This window comes from Pinus tabuliformis, chromosome 1_1 (genome assembly GCF_031772625.1).
Source record: "Pinus tabuliformis cultivar Carrire ecotype Pingquan chromosome 1_1, CPIR1, whole genome shotgun sequence".
NCBI lineage: Eukaryota > Viridiplantae > Streptophyta > Pinopsida > Pinales > Pinaceae > Pinus > Pinus tabuliformis.
In genome coordinates, this window is record NC_142297.1 from 344,571,667 (window position 1) to 344,594,771 (window position 23,105).

Sequence of the window (23,105 nt, forward strand, 5' to 3'; positions counted from 1 at the left end):
TGTAGATAAGAACGTTTATAAGAAAAACATCTCTCATTTTTTTTAAAACCAGCTTCAAGTGTCCGTAATATGCATTATAAAATCATGTATAAAAGAAGAAAATTCAGAAATTTTCAAATAGGTCTCAAAGGAAACTTCAAATCTCCAAATTAGTAGCACTTGGAAGAATTTTGAAAGAGGTTTTTGTTCCCTATTATGATCTTAGATAAAACCTCCTTCAGATTTTTGAAACTCATCTTCATTTTCTTGAAAATTCCTTTCGAAACCGATGGCTCAAAACAGTCTAAGGAACACACAAATCCCCTTGCAGCCTCTGGTAGAAATACATGTAACCTGTTTGGATGAAAGCTTGTGTGAAGCTGAGGTCATCCATGATATCCTTCTTTTTATCCTTTCATATTCATGGAAATTTCCCTTTATAACCCAAACTGCGGCCTTAAAAATATGACAGCTGTAAAGAACTTTTTGGACAGCAAACTGTTTGTCAAAAAGTTAACTTTTCAAAGGTGAAAACTGACTAGTACATGTAAAGGTGGAAAAGTAAATGACAGAGAGGAGCTTGGGTAACTTGTTCAAGGAATTATATTCGAATGTGGAGAGAAAGGTGACAAAATGAGGGAGTGGAAAGCAACAACCACTTCATCAACCAATGAAAATAACTTTGTTTTTCCTGAAAAAGAAGGCTGCACTCCTGCACTCTTATCTCTTGATCCTTGATAGATGTTACAAAAAAGGATGAAGTTTTTGTATATAGGAATGTTTATAAGAAAAACCTCTTTCAATTTTCAAAAATGAGTTTACAATTGCTTAGGAACCCACTTGGAAGTTGAATACTAAAAACATAAAAACAAGGTTTTTGCCTCATAGTCTGCTACGAAATTAGCTTGTTTCGTAGCGTGCTACGAAACTGTGGATTCCTGTGTATGCTCTTTATTCAACATAGCTCTCAAATGGTTAAAGATATGGGTTCTAAAAAACATGTGAGAATTCTAGGACATGGAACAAGGCTGATTTAAATTTATTTGGATATGAAAATGAGACTCTTAACCTATCACCTACCCATCATCAAGACTAAAATGACCATTAGACCTCCTTGAAATCATGATCAAAAGCAGAGTTGACACAATGATTGTTTCGAATTTTTTTGGGTGATAACATACTCTATAGGATTGATTTAGAGGTACCAACACCTTCGTTTATCTTTGTTTGTAGTGCATTTATGTAACACCCTACTCCCAAATTTATCTAAGCTACCTTACCCACTAGGGTAAACATGTGACGAGAGGCTACTATGATGTGATTGATCTCCCCATGTAAAGTTAAGGAAGTAGAATTGACAAAACTAAACCAAACTAATATTCCACACATGCTACAGAACCTTCCGGAACCAACCAACCCTTCAAGTTGACCAACCCCTGAGGCAAGTTTAAATTTTACTGATATGGGACCTTAGCCACTCCCTTGACAAGCAATGCATGTGACTAAAGCCTTCCATTTGTGCCCACATCAAGGAAAGCCAACAAATATGGAAATTTTCAACTAGTTATGAGACAATGACCCTGGATTCTGAGCCACTTTTTAATGGCTACATCTCACTGGCTAGAACTCCATGAAACCTTCAAGAATGATAAAAAACACCAAGACAAGGTTAATAAATCAAACATTTGAACAATGAATTTAATTTACCTCTACTAGCCATGACATGCATTTCATCAAACATGTCACAAATATGAATTCTATAGGTCATAACAACAGATCTTAGCATAGTGGTCTCATAATTATCTGAGATTTGTAAAGAAGCATTGATGTCTCATTACAATATCTGCATTATCATATATTAGGCCATATATTCATTGTTCATTCATTTACTAATAAAAACATGATGAGATCCATACATCATAATTGCCATAAAAAATATTCATAACTAGCATATAACCAACATAAATATCAAGGATACAATAACTATAAATATCACATATGCACTAGTACATTTACACATGACATACCAGTGAGAAGAAACTCTTATCAATGAATGGATAAGCAGACCAAGTTTTGGACTTTTACGATCCACCCAGCCATAGATTGGATGGACCAAATATGTCTTTCAACCAATCACTCCCATGCCATATTCCAAGCATGAATGTGGGCCTGATAACAAAAATCAACCAGGGATTTCTATGGATAAAACACAACAACCCTCATCAATAGAACCGGGATTTAATGCAATCCCACCTTACCATAGGCCTTAAACAAGCATAGATTCCTTTGGATTCCTCCACCTACACCATGAGGAATTTTACTGCCTACTAGACTCTAGGCTTTACAGTAAATCCCACCATACAATGGTCGAGGATTCCTAAGCCTAATCAAGACTACACCCTTTAGGATTTACTATATATCCGGCCATTCACCAATCGAGAATTCTTATGCTTGATCAAGGGAACACACCTCTACGATTTATCATATATCTCACCATTCACTAGTTGAGGATCCATAGCCCCAACGAGGCACACAAAATATAGCTTCACTGAAATCCCACCTACACCGGTCCAAGGATTCCTAGGCCTTGTCTTCTTTATTTTAGAGCCCACCCCACTCAACTTTGAGTCCATCCGGCAATCCAGCTCAACCAAATATAGTAAATTCCACCACACCATGGCTATGCAAAGATGGTAAGGCAAGGCTGAAGAACAATGCCACAACTGGAAAATCACATGCCCATGACAACAACAGAACTAGGAATACACATGCCTAACCATGCATGCCAAAAATAGCAAGAAAATCATACATGAAAATCCATACCTACAAATAATCTAGTTGTAGATGGTTGATCATGATCTTCGTTGCTTGATCTTTTCTTCCCTTTGCCTTATTTTATTTTCTTGATTTAATTTTGAAGTGCTCCAAGAAAAATATAACTGTCGAAGAGTGAGAGAGAGAGAGAGAGAGAATAGAGAGAAAGAGCGCTCCAAAACTGAACTAACAAAAGGTACCAACTGATCCTTAGAAGTCTTTCTATAAATGAGGCCTCTATTTTCTTCAATTTTCCATTATTTTTCCTTCATGTTCTTGCTCACATGAAACATGTGATCTTTCACCTTCTGTGTATCCTAATATCCATTATTTTCATAAACAAATTGTTAAAAATGCCATTTTTTCTTTCCAAATCCTTTGTCATTTCCTTTGCAAAGTTCGTTATTCATAATAACCAAATGAACAAGAACACTAGGACGTCTTTCCAAACATTCATCTTGGAATAAGTGTCCCATGATTGTGGTTATTATTTTACCTTTGCTAACTTTGTTTACAAGGAATTTTCACCATGGTTGTTACAAACCCCCCCCCCCACCCCCCCCATTGGGGAACACCATCCATGGTGTTCAATGACACCAACAACCAATAAGACAATTCAAAATTAAAACAAATTGGCCATGGAGCTTTATTACTTAGCTTGTCGCAGTATTGAAAATGATCAACCCGTTGAGAAACAACCAACATGATAACATAACAACATGACAACCACACCATTTATTGGAGATTTATAACACAGGTCATGGTGGTATTTATGTCCATATACATATATACATATACCAAGACATCACACCCAAACATATGCCAAAATCATTCACTCAACCAACGAATAGATATGGGTATATAGCCTGAATTTGATCCGCCATATCCCATGTCCCTTGATGGGGCCCAAAGTGCTTCCACTGTACTTTAACTTACTCAATTACTTGGTTTCTGAGCATGAGCATATCTCTCTGCAAATTACATTCAGGTTACAACTGGAATTATCCTTTTGGCTCCACCTGCAATACATACCATTCAATCGCATGATGAGCATATTTAACATACTTCTTAACAAATGACATATGTAAAACATCATGGACTTTCACCGTCGGAGGCAGTGAAAATCCAAAGGAAACTGGTCCAATACTCTTAAGAATCTTGAAAGGTCCAAAAAACTGAGGTGCCATCCTGGCATATGATACACTCCTCAAGGAGATCTTATTTAGCTTGATATGTAACTACACTTGTTCCCCAACCTGAAACTCCTTAAACAACCTACTCTAATCTATATAAGTTTTTTGCCTATCTTGTGCTACCTTCAGATTATTTTTGATTTCCTACATTTTGTGTTCCATCTCTACCAACATGTCTAGTCCAATCAATATCATCTTCACTGAATCACTACAAATGATGGGATTATTACAACTCCGCCCATAGAATTCCTCAAATAGACTCATCCTCAGTGACTCCTGGTACCCATTATTATAAGAAAACTCAATCAACAGAAGGTACTCCTCCCTTTTCCTCTGTTCATGCATCACATACATCCTCAAAATGCCATCTCATATCCTATTGACCTTCTTTGTCTGTTCATCTATCTGCGGATGATAAGTTGCATTGAAGCCCAACATTGTACTCAAACATACAAACAATTCTTTCCAAAACTTGGAAGTGAACTTGGAATCCTTGCCTGACATAATATTCCTTGGAACACCATGCATCCTCACTACATATTTTGTGAAGACCTATGCTACATCGCTAGATAAATAAGTTGACTTCACTGTAATGAAGTGCGTAACCTTTGTTAACCTGCCTACCACAACCATGATAGAATCATGTTACCTAGATGTCCTAAAAAAACCTGTGATAAAATCCATGGAATTCACCTCCCACTTGCACTATGGAATTAGAATCGGCTGTAGTAACCCTCTTATGGTCTTTTGCGTGAACTGAATAAAATTTTGCATGAAAATATCTCAAGATAGTATTCTTGATATCACTACTATCTAGCACATATATATTATCTCTAAATATGATCAAATCATCTATTGTGAGATGATAGTCCACATCTTGATCACCTATACCTTATTAAAACATTTGATTAAGCTCCCTGCACCCTTCATCCTGCCGACCTACCTACAAGATCTTATACTATAAATATGTCCCATAAGAACTCATAGTCACTATATAATGTACCTGATCTCAAATTCGAACTTGTTCATCATGGCCAACCATCTAGCTTACCTAGTGTTATACATGATTTACGATTGCAGACAAAAGTATCTCCCCTAAGTTGGTGGATAACCTAGAACAACAGAGAGACAAGGAACACAATTATTTTCCTTAAACTAAATAGATGATGGATTGAGGCCTACCTAGAATCCTTCACAAGCTTCGCTCCTTTTTTAGCTTGGAAGCTCCAAATGCCAAAATAGAACCTTCACAGATAGATAACACAAGCCAAGAAACTACGAGATCTATGTAGTATCATATATGTACTTCATTCAATAGATCAACATGTTATTGAAATATATGAAATAACAACATCACATATAGGAAAACAATGAATTGTTTACATTAATAAAAATGGAAGGAGATTACAACCATAATTAGTAGTTGATCTTGTAGAAGAGATCCTCCGAGTTGTTGACTTATCCTTTCCTTGTCACACTATGCACCTCCAATTACACTAAATGCATGAGATGATGACCACTCACTACAACAGTATAAGGGAAGAATCACTCTCCAAAATTCAATTCCCAATGACATAGAAGGATGGGAACATATAAAGAAGAAGGGTAAGTTGGCAGTTCGCGTCCAATTACCAAACTACGTTTAGAGATCCACCTTTGATGGAGGGATAGGATCAAATGATAAGTGGTGAAAACTCCTATGTAGGGAAGGATAGGATCCAAATGTTTTATCCAATCTGTTGGGTAGTGGAGGACCCGCGTAACAGTTTTTGGGCTCAAATCCCACAATTTTGGGTAAAACTATGGTAAAGGCTCCGCGAGGTGTGCGGAGCGCGAATTTTAATGAGTCAAATAAAAGGGTTGTCTGCCAAAAAATAATGTAAGAAAATAGAAAGTGAGTCAGCCTACCCATGGTCTGCGTAGCACGGAAATGTATAAATAGAACAAGGCTCTATGGTTAGAAGTCAGTTTTTGGTTTTGATCTTGAATGGAATGGGTTTGTGAAGACAATAGTCTCTCAGCATCTGTAAGTCCGAGTCAAGGGTGTTGGTAGATAGATAAAGGCTCTGTAGATGTGTGTGTAGAGGCCTAATAGAGTCCACAGCTATGTGCGTGGACCCCTGTAGTTGATTGCACATGGAAGATCTGGTTGTATTGGCGGAAGATAAATAAAGCTAAGAATTTCTGAATCATTTTTTGCTTTATCATGAATCTATTTGTTGCTTATGTTCTAAATCTATGCACTGTCTTTAAGAATTATGATTGTGCGCACTAGGTTTTATTGTTAAATGTTTGATTAAAGAATGTAAGAAGAAGATCAGATCTGTAGTAAATTCATTAATAAGGAAGCGCATCTGCGCGGATGTACATGGAGCCCAATAGCAGTACAGAGTGGCGCAAGGCTGAAAACAGTTTTCTAACCCTCTAGTCCACATCAAGACATCCCAAGGGTGTGGAAGCTTGGTTCTAGCACCCTCGCATACTACCTCAAGTGAGACTTCAGTCCGTGCTCTGCGAATTGTTGCCGAAAGGGCGGTAGTGTTGGATTTGTTTGACTAAACCACTTCTAAAACCTGGGTCACAACCTAACAAGCGAACAAATGGTTCCGTTGCTGGGGCCGAGATCTACCTAAGGGATGTCTGGTGTTGGAACAATGGAACCCTATGAAGAAAGAGCTTGAAGATTGGTTGGATTAGAAGCTTCACGAGTTCGTGGTTCAGGAAAACAGAAATCCATGGATATCTGAGGAAAGGTGGTTGGATCGCTACATATACATAGAAATCCATGAGATCTTCTTCGCGTCTTTATCGATAGAGATGTACAAGTGGATCATGATGCTAGCTGATAATCAGGGAAGGTGTAGACTAGATTAACCCATCATGTGGACACCGAAGTTGGTGTGTAGGCTGGAAGCATCTAAAGATAAAATCGCACGGGAAGTATATTACTGGTTGGATCAAATAATAGGAGGATTTATGACCAAATTCGCGATAGACACAACTGTGAGTTACAGCGAAACAGAACGGCGATTTCTCCAAGGATTGTGGGATAAGTACATCAAATCGTTGAATGCTTGGATTAAGATGATGTTATGTGAAAAAAGGGTTATGCAAATCCATTGATGTCTGGGGTAATGAGGAGCGGGAGAGGCTATCGAGGGACTGAAAGATTAAAAAAGAGTCCTCTGATTTCACTTTCGCGAGAAAGTGAGGAGGAGCTCGTAGGGTTCTCTCCGAGAAGCACAGTCTGATTGATAAAGTAGCGCATTCCACCGATACCACCACTGTCCATGCCATCACCTACTTCACCTACATGAAACCCATCTTCACCTACCCTACCTCCGCCACCATCAAAGGTTGGGATGGCGAGTGTGGTGAAGCTACCGGTATTTAGAGGCATAGGAAATGAGGAATTAGATTAGTTCTGGTTCGTGGTAAAGGCTGTATGGGAAGCCCAAGGCGTAATGGATGATAAAATAAAAAAGGTTACTCTGGTTAGCGCGCAGAAGGACCATGAGTTGACATGGTATATAAAGTACTGTAGCGATCACCCGAATGCGGGAATAGCGGTGATTCAGGATGCATTGAACAAAGAATTTAGCTGACAAAAATCAGAAATGCAGTTGATCATCTGGTTCAAGGAGATCGCGATGCTTCCTAGTGAAATCCTGTGGGATTTGGATTAGAGATTGAAGAATACAATCCACGAGGCTAACATGACACTGACGAATGCACAACACTGCAAGTGGTTTGTGGTGTCTTTGACACCACATCTGAGGATGGTGCTATCAAAGCAAAATATCTCAACCCATGTTGAAGCATTAGAGACAACAATGAGGTTAGATGAAACTCCAATATAGGATCCAGAGTTGGGAGTTGAAAAAATCCATGCATAGATACAAAACCTATGCTTAGAGATGCGAAGTTTGAAACAAGGTCAGGCGCCTCGGTCAGAGGCACGCGAAGAGGTGTGGTGCATCAAATGTAAGGGCCAAGGCCAAGATAAGGATCATTGTCCACCCTTCACAACTTACTTGGTGGGGGGGGGGGGGGACCAATTCCATTGCGACCAGAGGCACAAGCAGGGCTAAGCATGGTGCCTGCACTCTGGTGTGCGATTTGTCAGGTGGGAGGAATGCATGCCACAGAAAACTGTCATCTATTGTAGAACCTAAGACAACCCCCCCAGCAGTTATTTTGCAATGTTTGTAAGACGATGGGCCACGACAAACGAAATTTCCGTAGTTATGAGTTGTTGATGGATCAAACACCTGCTTATGAGATGCAGATAGAGGTGCGAGGGCAGGATCCAGCTGCAGCAATAGCGCGAGGTGGATTCCAGGGATGCAGATGGGGACTAGGGGGAATGGAACCTAGATGAGGATGGGGACAATTAATCTACTATAATTGTGGAGGACCTGCGCACTACATGCATGATTTCATGAACCCGACCAGCACATGTTGCCCGTACTATTACCAATTTGACCATGAAGTAGTAGACTACCCCAGCCTAATTGCACAGATGTGGGAAAAAGGGTTGCTTCAGGCTACTCCCATAGAACGTCCAAATGATGAAGTCTGAACTGCACGAGGAAGATCCTAACGTCAACATGATACTCAGAAGTGGTGCAACTACAGGAGAAGATAAGGGGAAGCAACCGAAGGAGGATGTATGGGTTTGCAAGGCCCCTACAAAAGAACTTGAATTTGATTTGGAGCATGCGAAGGACACATTTATGGAAGCTAAGAAGAGCTTCGCGGAGGCTTCTATGTCGGGTATTAAGGATCAAACTGAGCCAGAGCTGGATACTTATATGCTAACTGCCTTTTTAAAGACATGCATGAAGCTACTACGGGACACTAAATCGGTGAAGGGTTTGCAAGAGTTGATAACTAGGTGCACAGGGTCGAAGGAACCACACATGGTCTGGAAACTAGGCAAGCATGCATTGCGCACCAGGCGGGAAATGCGGTTGACTACCCAGATTGGGGACTATGAGATGGATCAGTTCATTCTGGACTTGGGGTCAGATGTGAGTGTCCTACCTAAACAGACCTGGGAGCGCATGGGAAAGCCCACACTGCAGTGGTCCCCTATCCAATTACGGATGGTGAACCAACAAAAGAGCTTTCCTATGGGGAGACTGCAAGGAGTTACAATAGACATCAAAGGTGCAAGCACACAGACCAATTTCGAGGTAATAGAAATTGTGGATCATAGTAACACATATCCTGCATTGTTAGCGATAGACTGGGCTACAGATATGAATGGAGTCATCTACCTAAAGAAATGAAAAATGATATTCGAGAGAAAATCTCTCTGCGTAGTGGTTCCTTTGGACCGTGATGAAGGGGCACGCTACATTGAGTCTGTGCGCAATGAGGATAGTGACGATGAACTGGACTATATCTATCAGATCATAGTGCAGGATCAAGATCGGGTGAATCCGACAACAGATGGGAGAATCCCATGGGAATGCAACAGTTCTTGCACGTCGAACTCAGATAAATAGATTGAGCGATGGCAGAACTGATTGCATAAGGTAACAATGCTAAATTGTAATATGATGGTTAGATCACTCCGTTGCGTAACGATAGAAGAACAAGAGCTTCCAACCGATGAGGGTACAAGGAGAACAGAAGAACCTGTAGACCGCTGTGAAACAACAAGTCTGGAACAACAACAACAAGGTGTACAAACGAGGGTGTTGTGCGCAACCACTGCACAAGGGTGGAGTACACACCAACAGACTAGGAGGAAGTGGCACGAATGTAGAGTACAGGCACGTGTATGGTTCAGAGGACTAAATTGGCAATGCATTTTGCTAGCCGTTCGTGACAAAGCCCACAAAAAACCTAGGGGGAGCATGGAAAGCACCCTTCTGATAAGACGACCCGTTGGGAATCTGCAGATACCAAGGATTCAATGGGCTTATAAGATCCTCAGCATCAGGAGGGGGGCACAGGTGATCTTATCAATGGTGAGATAGGAGGGAACCACGAATGGGCACGGTAGTTGCAGGCTTTGCGAAGTCAATGAAGAATGGCTGCGGCTAAGAAGAAACAACGTGATATTAGGGGACAAAATTAGTAAGAGGAAAAGTGGCGATGCCCAAGTGGGTTGCACGAATATGCACATAAGGGAACTAGGCTTGCCCGGGTCTACCGCGGTACTAGAACGAGCTGTGACCCTGCTATCATGGCTGTGATTGCACCAATGGACGACTATACCCCATACAGTAGTTAACGAGGAGATAATGGATACGAAGGCACTCAAAAGGTTCCTACAGCCTAGGCTAGCAGGAAAGCTGATACCTCGCACCTGGTGTGCGACCACCTGACTAGCTATGGAAAGCACAGTCTCAACACCCCAAGCAGTTGAAAGAAGGTGCAGGACTACAAACAAGTTTGCGGGAGGCCGGCGAGGAAAGAAGGTGCCGTGCAGGGTCATTCGGTGAGCAAGATCACGGCTGCACCACAGGGGTTGTGCTGCCATGTGGGAAGGCTAGGAGGTGACCGTTAACGCCACTATTCCTAACAAGAAGTTCGAGTTACGACAGAGAGGAGCGGGTGGTGGGCCATTAATATAGGAGTTCCGAGCTAGATACGAAAAGATCTACCGCCTAGAAGATATTAATGAACTGAAAGTGGAGGGAAGGGATACATTCAAAAACCTATGGACAACGCTGGAATATTTGAGATTGGAACCAGTAAAGACCAGCAAACACCCAGTTACCAGGCATCCCATGAGTACCATGGTGAGAACCTGAGCACGGTTCGCGGAAGAGCTGTATCCAACCCAAGAGCAGTCAGATGAAGCGGTTGTGGCCCCCAAGGTTCCAAAGTCCCCACACATATCACGGCCCTGAAAAAACAAGCAGACGATGGGGCCACTCATGGTATCACCAAGACTTAGTAAATTATCAGTAGTCGAAAAGGGAAAAATAATCATCACTAAACTTGAGGAGGACGACGAAGATTTGCAAGCCCTGATCGCTCAGATTGAAGCACAAGATGAGGAAGAAGAGGATGCTTTCCAAATACCTCCATTACCCCGATATGTCTCTCTATGGAACGGGACGGCCAAGATATTGAAGGACCTAGATGCTGCGAAGAGTACACTCTAGATCCCGCTTCTTCCGAATGAGATAAGGTTTGATGGTTTGCCGCTGGGCCATGTACCGAGTATCAAGTTCGAAGATTGGGATATTTCAAACAGTGAAAAGTTCCCCCAATTGGCTGAAGACAAATTACTACTTCGAAAGTAGTTACTGGGTGTGGAGAAGGCAGGCTTACATAATCTGAGGTGGATACCCCACTATCACCGAGCGGCCATCACCATTTTTGTTATCTAGCAGTTACTATGTCTGGTACATGATGGGTATCTTTGGTTCGAGGAGTCGATACCTATCACAACCGATTTAGTACACCGGATTACCCACCTGCCTATTAAAGGGAATGACCCCACAAGCATAGCTAGAAAAAGTAGCGATGTGGGTCTCGCAGAAGCAATGAAGGGTAAATATAAGCTAGAAAAGTGAAAGTGTTGGTATGTAATAGCAAGCATCAAATACTGAGGGGTGCGAGTCACCACCCAGCTACTAGCCAGTAAACTCATCAGGAAATGCCAAGTAGATGAGGTGCCAACCCCTCTTATTGCGCTTGCGGAGCAGTGTGCAGAAGGGGTTTAGTTCAACTAGGCGCAGTTCTTATGTGACAAATTTTGGCAAATTGTAAGGAAGCAACGGAAAAAGGTAAGACTTTCCATTATGGATGGTTGCTACTATCAATCCTTCTGGTTGCCAAAGAACTGCAGCAGGGTAGTCAGTTTCCCAGCATTGAGAATAACCTACCTGAAGCAATGCAGTATACCTTGCTCTGGCTACGAAGGATGCCACGAGGGTTCATGAGATCAAGGTATTTTGGATATTCATGGAGGCGATTATCCGGACATGGATCGCTCATAGACCATGGATGTCCCTAGCAGTATACAAAAAATTGTAAAGCACAGCTGAGTTCAAAGTGGACAAGCATAACCTATATATCTGGGCGCGGAAGGATCCAAAGTGAACATGGGTCAAGATTCCACTCATTGCAATGGATGATGAAATTTACAAGGTATTGGTAGGATGGCCTTTGAAGTGGCATGCCCTAGACAAGGCCGTTTTAGAATGAATAGTAGCACAACAGCGAAAGAAGGAAATCCAATTGCAACTCACTAAACTGGTGGAAAGGACATGTCAAAAGGCTGCTTCGTAGTTGGTGGCGACCCAGGAAGTACTCTCTAAGGAGATTATAGAAGATTAGGAAATGTCCTCAGAATAGGACATGCAGAGGGAACTAGAGACATAGGAACGACTGGACCTTACCCCAAAATTGACCCAAGGTAAGAGACCATGCAACAAGGAATCACCGCGTACACGAAAAAAGTCAAAAACAACAAAGACTTTGGAGAAGGAATTTCTTGCTAGTGGCGAACCTGTGTGCAATATCGCTACAGGTGCATTAAAGCAGCGGATGACAAAGTAGACAACTGTGTTGGGGGAGCTCAAAGCACAACTGCAGGCATTACAGGTGCGATCCCTGGTAGGGATGATACCGAACCTAGTAGAGGGCATAGTCGGAGCCGAGCTGATGGTGCACATCCACATAATGAACACTTTAGTGTTGCTAGCAGGCATTGTCCTGGCAGAAACCGTAGGTGACATGCAAAGTTGGGGGTTGAATTTGGCTACCCTTCATAGAGAAACACTATACCAACCACAAGATGGGGTAACTGCCAAGCTTCGTGCCCGGGAAGGCCGCCATGTCCAAATCTTAAGTGAGCATAAGGAAAATCTAGAGCAGGTCAGTGTATAGTGCGATGACTTGGTCACACACAACCAGGAAGTGGAACAGGCCATGGCAGAGGCCTACAACAAGATACCAAAGTTGGCTATCCCAGCAGAACTTCCAACAACTGACAAGATTCATCACATGGCCGTAGGATTCTGTACGGCCCAAGAGGAGGCCGTGAAAGCTCAGTGGGAATTAAATTTACAATTGTAGAGCTAAGACTGAAGGAGCAGCTACCCACACCCCTGGAAGTTCAAGAGTAGCGCTTCAACACAATTCAAGCAAGATTTCACGTGAAAAAGTGTTCTGTCCAAGAGTGCTCGAGATTGTTGGATCAATCTCTCCTTATGCTCACATCCCTCCAGGAAGACTGCACGTTACAACAAGTAGAGACAAAAGTGTGGGAGTTACAGTAGGCTTATGACACAACCCATGAGATTGCACAGACAGTCGTCATCATGCAGCGATTGGCTAAAATGATGGGGGCCCACGTTGTCAAGGCACAAGTTAACGTAGCTCAGTAGAAGGAAGCAATGCTTAAAGAACGCATCCAGCCCTGGCTTGATGAGGCATTCGCGATCTCCACAACTATCGAGGGAAAGATAGCACACATGCAGGCCGTCTATGAGCCTGGACAAGCAACTAAAATGAACACGGTTGTATTGGTAGCTTGCGTACAATGGGTACAAGATATCATGGAAGACTTAGTTGCGAGTGTAAGCGAGGCATAGAAGTTGTTGAATAACCTCTGCATGAAGATTGCCACACCAGCCGAGTGACTCGGGACGAGTCATGACAATTGTTCTGGGTGCCTGTTGGGTAGCGGAGGACCCGCGTATCAGTTTTGGGGCTCAAAACCCACATTTTTGGGTAAAAGTATTCTAAAGGCTCCACGAGGTGTGCGGAGTGTGAATTTTAATGAGTCAAATCAAATGGTTGTCCGCCCAAAAATAATGTAAGAAAATAGAAAGTGAGTCGGCCTGCCCATGGTCCGCAGACCATAGAAATGTATAAATAGAGCAAGGCTCTACGGTTAGAAGTCAGCTTTTTGTTTTGATCTTGAATGGAATGGGTTTATGAAGATAATAGTCTCTCAGCGTTTGTAAGTCTGAGACAAGGGTGTTGGTAGATAGATAGAGGCTTTGCAGCTATGTGTGCAGAGACCTGATAGAGTCCGCAGTTGTGTGCGCTAACCCCTGCAGCTGAGTGTGCAGGGTGGATCTGGTTGTATTGGTGGAAGATAAATAAATATAATAATTTATGAATCATTGTGTACTTTATCATGAATCTATCTGTTGCTTATGTTCTAAATTTATGCACTGTCTTTAAGAATTATGATTGCACGCACAAGGTTTTATTGTTAAATGTTTGCATAAAGACTGTAAGAAGAAGATCAGATCTGTAATAAATTCATTAATAAGGAAGTGCATCTGCACGGATCTACGTGGAGCCCAATAGTAGTACAAAGTGATGCAAGGCCGTAGACAGTTCACTACCCCTCTAGTCCACATCAAGACATCCAAAGGGTGCGGAAACCTGGTTCTAGCAACCTCCCATACTACCTCGGGTGACACTTCAGTTCGCGCTCCGTGGATTGTTTCCGAAAGGGCCGGTAGTTTGGGATTTGTTTGGCTAAACCACTTCTTAAACCTAGGTTAGGCCCCAACAAGCCAACACAATCTAAGTATTTGTAACAATTTCTGGAAACTCCTTGAAGGGGAAGCTTCTGGAGACTTGACCATTCTCCTGGATTTCTAGAACCAACCTAGGTGAAAAGGGGAGAAACTTACTGGTGACCAACATAGTCCATAGTGGCACAACTTGTTGGTTAATGCATCGCCCTAAGGTTAGACAGAGTGTTGGTCCTCAAACTAGCTCACATGATGTAGTTTAGGGCTGAAATTCTAGGAAATAAAAGGTATATGCTTAGGAATTTATGCAATATGGTGACAAGGGGGAATCAGATGTTGATTGATCCCATTAGGAGGCTCACTGATTGGATGTGACAGAATGGAATATAATAAAAATATCCCTAAATCGCAAAGTTAGAGATGATGAATGGTGACTCAATTGATTTACATTGTGACAAGTAGGGATCAAGGACAACTGACAAGTTTCATTTGTTACATTCCATTTACAACATGCCATGTTTTCTTACTAAGGAAGCCATACCCATACTCAAGTCATAAGCTAACATTACATGTACAATGATCATAATATGTACAATGATCAAAAGACACATCCATAGATATAACCGATGTACTCATGACTAGATGATTGTCTATATGATCACGACCATTGTATATAGTGATCTTTGTATATGTCACTAAATCCCATCCTCTATGGATGAAACTAGATACCGGGTCTTCTATCTTGTTCACATGACCAACCAATATACATGTCTAACCATGTGAATAATTGAGATCGAGTTGAACATGGTATACTCCATCTGATTACCATATAATGATGTAAGTTGTTAATAGACACAAGAGAAACCACCGATGATGTTAATGACTCTTAAGATACTATAGTAAAATTTGTATGGTGTGAATGAATGAGTTTACGTCAAACACCACACGGAATCGTTCGGTCGAAGGCCATTGATGTAAACCTATTTCTGAGAGTGAGGAAACTTTCCATTGATGTACACAAGCACCAAGGTACCAAGAGGTGTTTCTAAGTCAACTTCCTGAATGATGTGTTGATGTTGACAGGAAGCGACCCATTGTAAGAGGGCATTGATGTATCCCTCATCAACAACACGAAACAAGTATCATGATTGAGACATAATGATCAAAATGATGATGACATGGAATTTGATCAGGAATGTTAGACATGAAATTAATGCTTAAGGGTATTTTAGCGGAGATCAACTGAATGACTTCTCTTGAACACACTAGTGGCACTGAATGGAGTTGTAAGCATTGACCCAAAATCAAAATGGAGGCTCTAAAAATGGTATGATAGCAAAAAGACAGGAATATTACCCACTCCAACATCCATGAAGATGAAGTGGAAGAGTTTAATGTTCAACAGTGAATCTCTCCCATTAGAAAAATGGAATCCCGTGTTTTCCCAATTTACGCAACCATACTGGTTAGTACCTCTTTATTTTTTAAGAAGAATGAGGAGGATAACATATGTTTTATCTGTAAGTTCATTCTTTGGATGAATCCCTTCGAGTATGTTTAACGAACCATCATTAGGTGCGACCTTGTCATGATCGACAATTCCATCATTTTTTGATGTTTTTACGAGTCCAACGAAGTTAAAACTTGAAATATTTTTGATGTTTAGAGAGTTTGAGAAAGAGGCGAAAAAGAAAAATCTAAATGTCCCTTTTCGTAGGTAGTCCCTTAGGTCCGAAAAGGTGTAAAAAATACCCTAGAGAACCTCTTAGCCATGTTTGACTAAGGTATTCCTTTCTTTTACTTAATCTATATGATTTCATAAAATGGCTAAACTTATTCTAAGTAGTCATATTTCCATTTCCTTTAATGAGTTATAAAAGAGAAGTGCTTGAGAATCTTTTCATAGTTTTGGAGTCTGAAAAGAGCTAAAAGAGCAATCCTCTTGGAGGAATGAATGGTATAAAGGGTAGCAAATGGTTATGGTCATGATGGAACTGCTCAAAACACTCAAAGGTCATGAGGGTGGCTAATATGATCACTCATCACACCTGTTCCTCAGGAAAGGGTAAAACCAAGTGAAAGTGTATAATCGGTCAAGAATATGGTGACGAAGGAATGAAAGAAAACAAGGCTCATCTATAAAAAATAGGCTGATAAAAATGACAATCATGAAGAATAAAATGGGAATGGTTTAATTCTTACAAAATCTTCAAACATGGCAAACTATGCTTGAGATTGGTTTCATTTTTACACAAGCCTCGAACAGACGAAAAACTATGCTTGAAATAAGTTTGCAAGCCCCCAACATAATGGCTCAATTAAAGCTACATGACCCCCAAGCTTCATTTCATGCACCTAAGTAGACTACTAGGTACTAAAAAGTGGATGGAATGAAGGTTCATTTATTAGATCAAGTGAAATACTCGATTGAAAATTTACGAGATATAATCAAAAAATCTAATTGGAAGGGGATTTGTTTCATTTTTTAATGAGCTTGACATAGGAAAAGTACTATGCTCATGGGACCTTCTTTCATTTTTTAATGAGATTAACACAAGAAAAGGAATTCTATTACAAGAACCTTGTTTCTTTTTTTAAGGAGCTTGATACAAGAAAAGAAACTCTCCTCGAAGGACCTTGTTTCATTTTTTAACAAGCTTGACATAAGACAACGAACTTTGCTCTGAAAACTTGATCATGGCCTCCAAGAGACCATGGCTTCCAAGAGGTTCTCATAAGATGGAAGAACAATTCTCTGGAAGGGATATATATCAAAGGATCCAATGGAAAGATCTTGAATGCCCCGAATAAATGATTCACCATATCACCTACCAGATCTAGATCAAAAGAAGTTGAGCAGGTAGTGACAGGCTCATGTTTAGCAGTAGGTACGTGAACGGGATAGGTTGACACATAATTAACCTGAGGCGGGAAAGATACCACTTGTGCATTCAGAACACTTAGGGAATTAGGATGATTGGCTATCAATTTAGGACCAAAAAATGAAAGCTGATCGATAGTCACAATTTGTCAATCACGTGAGAAGCACATCACTCAAAAGAGTGTGGATAAAACAACATTCATAGCATAAAAATAGTCTTTCCCCAGGAGAAAATTGAAGTCTAGAGGTTCTATGAAAACCATAACATCAATACATAGAGTTTTTCCTCCCAAGGTAAGAGGAAAGTAAGGAAGGATCCCTTAGTGTCGACTCGTTCTTCTAGTAAAATCTAACAGATTTAGTGTAGTAGACACACACTTTGGGGAACCCAAATCTTACCAAGTATAGGAGGATAGAATACTAAAATAATCTCCCTTATGTATAATAGTTTGATGGATGTCCTTATTATAAGCTATTACTATTATCTTAAAAGGCATGTAATAAGGGAGACGAGGTTTTTTCAATTGACTCCGGTCAAAGGAAATGACCCGTTTCCTTGGAGGGGGTTTCACAAGGATGGGGGAAATTCCCCCTTGTCTGATAGAATAACAAGAAATAAGAAGAACCTGAGTGGTATGATCCTTACTCTCTACGGGAAAAGTATGATCGACTTAAGGTGGAATCGGGTCAACCATTTTCTCTCCCAATGGTTTGTCGAGAATTGAATCATGGGATTCACGTTCAGAGAGAGTGGGATGGACGGGGTTCGAATTCCAATCAATCACTTCATCAAATAGATGAGGATTGGGAGAAATATTCTGGTAACTAGATGGAAGTATAGGCTAAGAAGTTGTAAGGTTTTCTAACACTTTTGAGGCTTCATCCATATAAGGAAAAAAGTGAATAGGATGATTCCCATCACATAAGTTACATGGAAATTTGACTTTACCCTTTTCCCGATGGACCTTACTATCACTAGTTGAAGGTTCGGCACCAACAGGATCTCCATAATCTGACGACAAAGGCCGATGTGCACTTGTGGACCAAACTTCTAATACTTTGGTAATACCTGGAAAATCTCTAAGAAGGTTGTCACCCTTACATAGCATGTAAGAGAATTTACCTTTAAGGGGATGATTGAAAGGTTTCTGAACATCATTCACATTATTAGAAATGGTTTCTTGGCTACCCCTTGCTTATTTTTCTTCTTCTTAATCTTCCTTTTCTTCTTATTCTCATCCACCTAGTTACAAACTTGCAGGCATCCACCAGACGAAGAGGAAGACGAGGAAGAAGACAGAAAAGGTGAAGAAGGAAAATCATCAACTTTAGGATCAACATGAGGTTGATGTTGTTCTGGTGGAGGAGAACTCGGTTGAGAAATAGTTTGGGAATTGAGAACCATAGGGGAAAAAAATAACCAAACTGGAAAAACAATGGTAAATCCAGGAAGTGATAACGTTTCCATATTAGGAGCACCAATATTTCCAGAATAAGGAAAAGGACCAAGATTCTTGTCAGAGGGGTTCCCTTGATTGGTATAGTCTGAAACTATTTCCATTAATCTCAAGATAAGATCTACTAAGGAGTTGTTCCACAGGGAGGATGTTTTTGTGTGATCAATTAATTGATTTTAGAAATTAACCAGACTAAATAAAACAAAGGGGTAAACTAGGAAAAAGGCTTACCAAGCAACCGTGAACTACAATATACATTGTGGAAAACCAAGGACTTAACGTATGTGCAATAAATCTCCCTGAATGTTTTGTTTGGTGAATCATAGTATACAAGGTGGCTGACTTGGTTACCTATGGATGCATAGCAACCTATAGGGGGCTCCAGAAATATACTCGATTGTACGTGGGAGTGAAGTCCGTAGTAGTGCTATCTAATGCGTAATTATTCGATGAGAGAATTCCCATATACTTATCATACATGGAGTTCCATGTGATATAACCGAAGGTACATGGAGAACAATCATATACACTTACATATGTGGAACGAGATTTCACGCCCAGGATACAAAGCTGGCAAACATCGACAACTCCTACATTTAAATACATGGGAGCACATATCTAGCCTAGACCCTTATGTGTGTCATTAAGTTTCAAATGCTCCTTAGGTTAATTGAGATGAATTTTAATTTTGATCTCGAACAATGTCTCAATTTCAAGGCTCAAAACTTGATGTCACATGAACACGCCTATGATGCAACTAATATGACAAAAAGAACTCTTTTCATTTTTGATGAAAGCTATCTAGTGTAGGAAAGAGGTGTAAACAATGATACAACAATCAAATATGAAACCTACAAGAGATTCCTAACTGTTGGGTTGTGTTATATTTCTTCCACAACTACCTCACGTAGTTAACTGGGGTTTAGGAGGGGGTAGAACCCCCCCTTTTTTGTGACGATTACGTAGCGAGGGGGGTCACAGGGGGGTTTGAGGAGTGCAGGTAACCCCACTCTATGGGGTTTGGTTTTGGACCCTATGTTAGGTTGGGTAGACCTACCTATGGTTTTGTCCATGATTTTCGCACATGGTTTTGGATGCAATGGTTTTTGGTGCATGGTTTTGGATGTGATGGTTTTCGGTCCATGGTATTGGATGCTTCGGCATGTATAAATATGTATTGTAACATTGAAAGGAAAATATTGAAAAATCAATCTGGTAGTCCTAGTTTTGGGATCTAGGGGAAAATCTATGTGTATGTGTGTTTTACGTGTTATGCTCTCGCATTATTTATTTTCTGTGTTTTAGAATTCATATGCAGGTAGCTTTTGTAAAACCTACATTTCGTATCAGAGTTGTTTTGGCTTCAAGGGGAGGCCTTTGTTGGTGAGGGATTTCGCTCGGGCCTATGGTAGACCCTGTTCAGTGGGAGATTTGTGAGATTGATTCTGGTGGTGAAAGAAAATGACGAGCAGTGGAAAGATAGAGATCGAGAAATTCAATGGTCATTGAGTTGTTTAAACTCAAGATGTAGGATCTTTTGGTGGATAAAGATCAGTGGATTGTGGTAGATCTGAGTACTAAATCAATGGGAGTGTCTGATGAAGAATGGAAGAAGTTAGATCGGAAGGCAAAGAGCACAATATGATTGTATGTCTTAGATTCAATATTGTTGATTGTATCATGGGAAGCTACAATTAAGGCTTTGTGGGACAAGTTAGGAACTTTGTACCAATCTATGTCTCTGGTGAATAAACTGCTCCTCCGAAAAAAATTGTATAACCTGAGGATGAAAGATGGAGACTCGGTGACAGAGCATCTAAATGCATTTAATATTGTGGTAAGTTAGTTATCATCTGTTTATATCAAAATTTTAGATGAAGATAAGTGCATTAGTTTGTTGTTTTCTCTACCAGATTTGTGGGATAGTCTAGTTATTGCAATAGGTAGCAATGCAACTGCCTTGCAGTTTGATGAAATAGTCTCATCCTTGCTAATGGAGGAGATGAAATGGAAAAATATAGAGAGACAAAATGGTGATACCTTGTCTGTACGAGGACAGTCCTAGAACAGAAACAAAAAGAAGTCATTAAGTGGGAGATCTAAATGTAGAGGGAGATCTAAATCTACATGAAAACCTGTAAAGGTGGTGTGTTGGAAATGCAGAAAGGAAGGGCACTACAAAAGGGACTGTAAATCTAAAGCTCCTGATAAAGGAAAGGGATATGATGATGCTCCTTCTGCAGAGGTGGAAACCACCTCAGATGAAGGTGGGGATGTGTACTTAGCTTCTTCAAGTACACATCTATATCATGAGGAATGGTTGATTGTCTTAGGTGCATCCTTTCACTACACTCCCCATAGAGAGTGGTTCTGCGAGTATGAGAAATATGATGGTGGTGATGTTTTCTTGGGGGATGACAGGAAGGATAGAATCTTTGGTTATGGAAAAGTAAAGTTGAAGTTGCAAGGTGGAAGGGTTAGAACACTTCCGGGTGTTCTGCATATTTTTGCATTAGCCAGAAATTTGATTTCTTTAACCAATCTAGATGATGCAGGTGTAAAAACAGTGTTTGAGAAGGATACCTACATGATGGCTCACAGAGCACTCTTACTGATGTGGGGATTTCAGATTGGAACTCTGTACAAGCTGCAAGGTAGCATTGTTGTTGATGGGTGCAACAGTTATGTGGTTCCTGAAAGTGGAGCAGAAAATCTAGTGGTCTCTGGCGAGAAGACCATGTTGTGGCATCAAAGGCTTGGACATATTGGAGAGAAGGGCCTTCGAATACTTCATGGTAAAGGTATAGTATAAGGTATGAGTAATAGCTCTCTGGATTTCGATTTCTATGAAAATTGCATATATGGGAAGCAGAATCGAGTGAGTTTCCCCTTTGGTGGTAAGAGGACAAAACAAATATTAGAGCTTGTGCATAGTGATATGTTTGGACCTGTGAAGGTTCCATCACTGGGTAAGTCTGTGTACTATGTATCATTTATAGATGACTTCTCAAGGAATACAGGGATATATTTCCTTAAGAAGAAATCTAAAGTCTTTGATAGGCTAAAAGATTTTAAGGCTCTGGTGGAAAACCAGATAGAGAAGAAGATAAAGGTGCTGAGGACAGATAACGGTGGAGAGTTTTGCAGTAAGGAATTTGAAGAATTCTGTAAGAATTGTGGTAGAGCATGGCAGAAGACTACTCCATATACACCTCAACAAAATGAAGTTGTAGAAAGAATGAGCAAGACATTGTGGTGGCTTAAGTGCAAGTGATATAGACAATCTTCCAAATCCAGTTACTAGTTCTTCAATCTCAGGTTGAATTTCTCTTTCTTCTTCAATTGGTGTATCATTCGTCTATTGATAGACTGACTACTTGATATGTTTCCCTTTTCCCCTAAAATCTTCACGTTTTCCTTCCAAATCACCTCGACCCTTATTAACAGGAACAAATATTATTTTCCACTATCAAAACCATAATCCCTTAGAAATTACAAAATACATAGTCAATAGTTATAAGTGGTCATAGTGCTAATTTCCAAGAATTACACTATCGGCTGGTTTACAAAGGGAAATATTAACCCCCAAACATACACTCTCGGTCTGAATTTCAAAGAGATGTGCTATACGCATCACAACTATCGGCGCTTTAACTATCGGCCTTCCGACAACCTTTTCCCTAATGCGATAACACGTGAGCTCTCATGTATCGCTATCGGTGATTTCAATACACCAATGCTAGGTTCCTCCCGCTCCAGGCTTGCGATGCGATAAGCCGCGCGGACCTGCCAACCTTTCCACTCTTCTCTATAGTATTTTGGGTCCGAGCTATCGGAGTTTCGGACTTCGGTGGTTCCAAAGGTCCTTCCCACTCTACTGTGGTTCTGCGATGCAATAATGGTTCGGACACGATATGGGTATGAACTAGATTCAATAATATTTCAAGTCCAAAACTTCGTTCAGGGTAAGTCTTTTCACTGTTTTCTTGTGTAAATAGAGTTTCCACTATGGAACTCAACAATGCATGTAATAGGAACATACATGCCAATATATGGAAAAAAACCACACCATTAAACTTACAGCAAGTATCAATAAGAAAAACAGAGCCAAATCATCACTAACAAGGTTCAAAAGTAAAGAACTGCAACCAATACATACAAATTCTAGTTGATAGAGAACCACCAATTCAGATGCACAGAGAGAGTTTCAATATGACAATGTCTCCAGGATCGACTAACTCAGAGAAGTCCTGTTATTTCCTTTTAAAATAATAGATAAAGCCCTCTCGGTCCTTATCCCTTACAAAAGCATGAC